This window comes from Hemibagrus wyckioides, linkage group LG06, assembly GCF_019097595.1.
Source record: "Hemibagrus wyckioides isolate EC202008001 linkage group LG06, SWU_Hwy_1.0, whole genome shotgun sequence".
NCBI classification, from domain to species: Eukaryota; Metazoa; Chordata; class Actinopteri; order Siluriformes; family Bagridae; genus Hemibagrus; species Hemibagrus wyckioides.
Genome location: NC_080715.1, coordinates 18,170,140 through 18,176,719, shown reverse-complemented (window position 1 = coordinate 18,176,719; position 6,580 = coordinate 18,170,140).

The window sequence follows — 6,580 nt, the reverse complement described above, 5'->3', positions numbered from 1 at the left end:
TATCATTCATGCTGGCCAGCCCCTCTGTGCTGTTAAACAACGTAACACTCAGCTGTTTGGAGCCTGTGCATGTCGTGGCCCTGTTGACTTCACAAGGCTGACTCCCATGTTGGTGTGACAGCAGACAGGCTCAGTCTTGGACTGGAATCCCCCCCTCCAACCCCAGGACTGCCATGATTCAGCCCAGACCATGATATCATACCCTTCCTAGCGCCAACAAAACGCCAGTGTTGCTGGGTGAATCCACTTCCCTAAACACAGAAGCTTGAATCAGGGCCTTGGTATTCATGACCTACAGCGTGGAGAGCATTTTATGTGAAGAAGGATCTCCACCTACGTCGTTTATACTGGACTTGTTTAATCCGATGAACTATTTATTTAACATTTTGTTGTAAGCCATGCTCAGTGAGAAGCCAAGCAACAGGTTTACTGTTGACAAATGAGTTCGACAAATCGTTGGCTGAGTAAGTTCTTGTTTGTGTGAATAAATGGGCAAGTTTTTATGAAGTATTCTTGAGAGAGTTTCCTGAATGTCCATAATGTGCAGAAACACACAAAATTTCCTCTCATACTTAGCACTTCATTTAAACATAAATAAAATAAAAAAATATTTCTGCCACAGAAAATCGTTTTCTTAATGTTTTTCACATCCCACAGAATTGAGTCCATTTTTTTTTTTTTCATTACAGTAAAATGGCATTTATAATGGAGAGCTGGTGATGTCTAACACCGACCACTAACCATCCAATTTGCTTCAATCTGTTGGATCGTGAACTCACTGACATTTGGCTGTTGCACCACAAGCGTCACCAAACACCTTATTCAACAGCCTGGCGGGACAGTCGTTAGCTGACGTGATTAGAGCGGCGGTGCCCATCACGGCTGAGTGGATGAGCTGTTCGCGTCCATTCCACCGCAGATCATTGTTCTACCTCGGCGCATGGAGTATTGAGTAGCCGTATCCAGGATATCTTAGACAACATGACGGCGCACATGGCAGTTGGCCTTGTTGTGTTTGTGGGCTGGGTGCACGGCTTGGGCTCTCCCACAGCCTTGAGCCAGATCAGCCTGACCCTGTTTATCATGGAAAAGTCCCACCGTGGGAGAGCTCAAGCTCAGACATCTGTAAGATCCTTCACTTATTCAGGCAGTTGAGTCATTTCAAAATAGCTGTATTAAATGGTGGTGGGGGGGGGATGAAGACCTTACAGACATTCAACAACATCTCAGCAACCGAGTTCAATATTTCCCCTTCTGAAAATGTTTTGACTAATGTGATTGAAAACAGGCAAAGAGGCCGCGGAAGAGAGACGCTGGCCGTGTTGTTCATGACACACTGACAGAATTGTTCTGACCACAATCCAATTATTGACAATAAGGTCACACCTAATTTCTCACAAGTTTATTGCCTTTGCCTCTTTGATATATTTGCATCTTATGTTGTGATGATTTAAACTCATGAGCTCATATGTTTCATGTCATGACGATAGCACAAACACTCCTTCATCTCCTTCCATGACATCAGTCCTCCCTCTAACTCATCCAGTTTCAATTCCCAAGTACAAGCACCTCCTTATTTACATGGAGACACAGAAAGAAGGAAACTGAGATTAGATTCGGGGATTTGTCGATGAATCACAAGGTTTCCCCTGACTGTCTGTTGGATTGTAGCTCAGGACTATTTTTCCTGTTTGTGGTTAGCAGAAGCGGGAGAAATGATTGTACAGTATCACCTTTACTGGAACTGGAACCAGGAGCAGCTTGCTTAGTGCGGTAGCGCATTTCTCTTTGGGAACTGGAAACCTCCAGCCTGTGCAGTTCACTCAGAGGTCCGGTGGGAGAGTGAAGGCTGAATGAAGGCCAGATTGAACAGAGCAGCAGTGTGGCTTCTCTAATTAGGTCTTAACTGATGGAAAGACAAGCAGGAAGCTGTCTGCGGATAGCAGAGGAAGAGCTGTTAAAGCAGTGACATATTGCATGTTTGGTCCTTGTGGATAGACAGCAAGCCATCAAGATGAGTTGTGGATATGGCTTCGCACAAACTAAGAGGGCCAGTTACAGTTTATGTACGGATAATTAGAGACTATGGGTTTTAAACCAGTGTTTCAGCCCCTACTATGCATTGTTCCTCTGAAGCTCACATGACTATAATGATAGAGCAAGCATAGTCTGTATTCTGTCTTTGTTTAAAGTGGAAGGAAATCAATAAAATTAAAAAAAAAAAAAAAAAAAGTCGAACACCATTGTTTAGCACAATTGCAATACTGCATTTACTTTTGATTCTTACCCAGTTCAGTAATTGATCAGGTTTCACACAGTGGTTCAGAGCACTGCTGGAATCCACGACACATTCCTAAGAGCAGATTAAAAACACTTTCTACATGTTAGAGCTTTCGCAGCCAAGTATTTATTTGATCTGCATACTTCAGGTCATAAACAAATGGATCACATATCAAAGTAAAAGGTTGTGCAGGGGACTGTTTGTGCCTTTTTTAGCTTGTTGACAGTGAAAGTGGGCTGGTCCTTAGCATGCTGACACAAGTTTGTGTTTCGTAATGCATGCGTTAGGAATTCCTATCAGGAAGTGGGGTTGGAGAAATTTTCGGCTGCAGCTCATCCGTCATCGCGCAAAATATTAATGCCTGTTGTAATCATTAATTTTTTTTTTTTTTGGTCATCTCAGTCTCAGCCTAGTTCTACGCTTATCCTGATCTTTGGGCATTGTGTGGTCAAAACCTAGCTCATAAATGATCTCTTAAAATTTGGGCTTAGGCTAAAACCACAGACTCCCCTTTGTGTGTCGCATGAGCAACATCTAAGCAGATGGGGTTCTTTGTAAACACACTTGTTGCTATGTGAGTTGCTATGTAATAAGTTCGCAAAGGTCTAAAGTACAAAGGCCAGCACAAGGAGTTGTGCTTTACACACACACACACACACACACACACCCATACGTGTTCTCCTCAAGACCTCTTGTGTTTTGGTGTGTGAATGAGAGGGCGGTAGGAGGAGGAACGATGGAGAAGCTCTTTTCCTGCTCTGGGATGGAAGCGCCACACAGGATGTGGGAGAGAAGGGAAAGACAACAGTGTGCTCTTTTATGTCCCTGTCTTGCTTTCTAAACTGTAACAGTATTCCATTTGACATTCATTACCAGTTCGTAACATGGTTATAACCAGGATTGTTAGCTATAACCACAAGTGTTATTGCGCATGGGAGAGTGAAATCTAGAACTTTACAAGTCTGAAAGACAAATCTCTTTGGGCATTATTACAACAGACATATTCCCTTACTGAGGTTTAGTTGAAGCCAGGGGTGTTAATAATTCATGGCCTACTTCCTGTCCATCACGAAGTGCTGAAATATCATGAAACTTATGCAAAAAACGTGGTTGGCTTGAAATACAGCAGGGCAGCCACATGGAGTCTAGAGGCAGAAAAAACACTCTCATGGTGACTCCACAGTCTGTGAAACATGCAGAGGGCTCTGGCACTTGCTCGCTCTCATCCTGTGCGTACAGTTCTGTGCTCACAGGAGAGCTAATAATACCCTCCCGTGGCCGGCTCAGCACGCAGAAAAGTGCCTGCCAGTGGTTTCGGCTGCTTTGCTCTTGACACTGTATGGTTTTGGCTGCCGTTCATATTCTGATGGAGCATTGGGTTCAGCTTGTTCAACTACCTCCTGGCTTGGGCAAGAACAGCTCACATGGCAAAACAAAAGGGTATAAATACCACCCAAACCTTCCTGCCGCAGCCCTAGCGCCTGCACTCTGCGGAAAATCGCTGAAGGCACGAGAAAGCCACTGCAAAAAAAAAGGGGTTCTCACGGTATATTAATGACTCCAGAGTGAATGTGGAGCATTGTGGGATAACAGCACCACAGCGCCTGGCTGCCCAGATGAGTTCAAAAGGTCAGAGAGAGTGCTGGTCTCGAGCGAAGACTTCGTCCTTTAAAAGAATGCAGGTGAACTGACAGTCAACACGGATCTGCTTTGCCAAAATGCAATTACAAATGTAGCCTAATATGACAGAGTGTGTAACCAGAGTGAGAGTTGTGGTTCTGGGGGGGGGAAAGAAGCTAATTTAATGGCTGCAAACTAAATGATTTCAGAGCAGTGAGGTTGCAGGATTTAGAATGAAAACATAAAGGCCAAGTTTTACCCATGAACTCTTTTGACACTTCGAAATTACGCAAATGCACTTTGACTCTGCTGTCACTAGAGGAACTTTATAAAAATCTGAATTTTGAAATACATTTGAGTTACCACTACGAAACACATGAGCTGTGACAGCAAAGCCAGTGTGTGATATTTAACATGAATTTGTGATATTAACCTCAGCTGCTCACTTGATGCACATCAACTATATGACCAACATCTGTAAATGATTATCATTTAGACATGAACTGCACTCCGTCCTACAGCATCTTACTCGAACATGCTCATATGGTTCTATTTTTGGATAATGGATAAATGCATTTCCTGTGGAAATATTACTGTTGCCACAAAAGATTGGAGGCATAGACTACAATCAGACTTTATTTTCCTTGGCAGGAATGTCAACTGTAACACGTTAGTAAAACACACACATGATTTTAGAGGAAAAAAATTCATAATGCCATTTAACACTCCAAATAAGACACACCACTGCAGGGTGGGGTGGACAAAATAACTAACGCCACATAAAATAGGGACTTAAAAAAAACAAAAAAAAAAAAAACATCATGAGGCAACTAAAAATGCAAAGTGCCCGAAAAGCTTGTGCTCGAATTGCGTCAGAGCGCCTCTGTTCATCACATCTTGCACCAAATCATGCAATGTGTTAAAAGGAACTATGCCAAAATTCACTCCAAGGTAAGCCAAGCAGAAACATACTGCAGCTCAGTGGAACTGAAGCTTAATGACAATGTGATAGTTGTGAAACACAATGAAAATGCAACAGAGCGTAATTACCATAGGATTGGATCAGCACTTTGTTGAAACAATTAAAGAACAACTATGTGGTGAGCTTCACAAAACTGAGATTTATGACTGAGCTGCCATTCGGAAACTGCTTGGTATCCAAGGCCCACACACAAACACACAGAACTTGGTGTAAGCAGCACAAAACCTGGACCCCTGAGCAATGGAAAAATGGAATATGGTCTGATGAGTTGACTTTCACCAATTTTCCTACTTTCAGATGTGTTTACATTTCAAGAAAACCAAATCCACAATGTTTGTTGCTAAATGTTTAACAGGTTGGGGGTTGTATAATTGTATGGATAGCCATCTTTTGGGAGTCATTAGCTCAAGTAATTTCTCAGCCTGGCTTTATGACAGCCAAAGGATATGAGGCAATTTACAAGGCCAGGTGCACTTTATGCAACAGTTTCTTAATGATATTGTGTACAAAGAAGGAAATTCCCAAATAGACGCTGCAAAAAAATTCAAACCTGGATGTCTGAACACGGTTAATGGACTCGTATATCTTCCAGAGACTCTCTAATCACCAGATCTGCACAATGTATTACCTTTACTGTATGTTTTGCAATAGACTCTAACATACTTCCTTGATGCCTCAAAGACCTGGGGGTTTATCTTCTTAAAGGAAAAACAAGTAAAGCGGTAGGCAGGATGAAGGCACTGAGTGACCCCACTCCTTATAAAGCAATATGTTGTTAGGTATTTCCGTTACTGTGTCCACCCCCAGGGTTTGTTCAAATGACTTCATCATGTCTCATCATTTGTCCAAAGGCAACTGAATTGCAATTAACGCTGCACCATTGCAACACCTGCTTAATCATTCTGCCCCACACAGAGAAATGAAGATATCCCGCAAGCCTCTAAATCCAGCATCATTCAGGGAAGTTTCATTCACAAGTGGATCAAAATCAGATATTTGTTTCCAATGTATATTTTTTTCTTTATGACAGCGTGAACACACAAACACAATACTGACCGATACTTTACATTGGAAATGCTGAATCTGATTAAATTATTTGTAAAATGGGAAAAAGAAAATGGTATCTGTGTTTCTCAGTTATTCACTCATCTTCAGTAACTGCATTATCCCGGTCAGAATTAGTCCTGGATCCAGAGCCTATTCCAGCTACACCAGGCCTGAGGCAGGGACACACCCTGAATCAGACGCCAGTCGATCACAGTGTTTCTTTTGATTTTCATTGTTGTGATTTCTGGCAGTACCCACAAAACAGAGTAAAACAAGACAGGTTATCTCGCTGACTCTTTCCATATGTGCAATCACTGAGCACTTTCAATACGAACAGACATATGAAGATTCACCTGTGTTCATTTAAATCGATTTGTGTTAATTAATACCAAAATGTGTATTATGTGCCAGTATTCAAAGCTGCGCTGGATGAAGGCCACTTTAAAAAAAGATAATATAGACAAAATGAAATTGATCGTCATTGATTTGATTCATTCATTAATCCTCATTAACGGTTTCATCCTGGTCAGTGTCACAGCGGATCTAGAGCCTGTCCTGGGAATTCACCCCAGATGGTATGTCAGTTCACACACACATTTATGTCAAGAGACAATTTACAGTAGCCATTTCACCTTCTGACATGTTTTTAT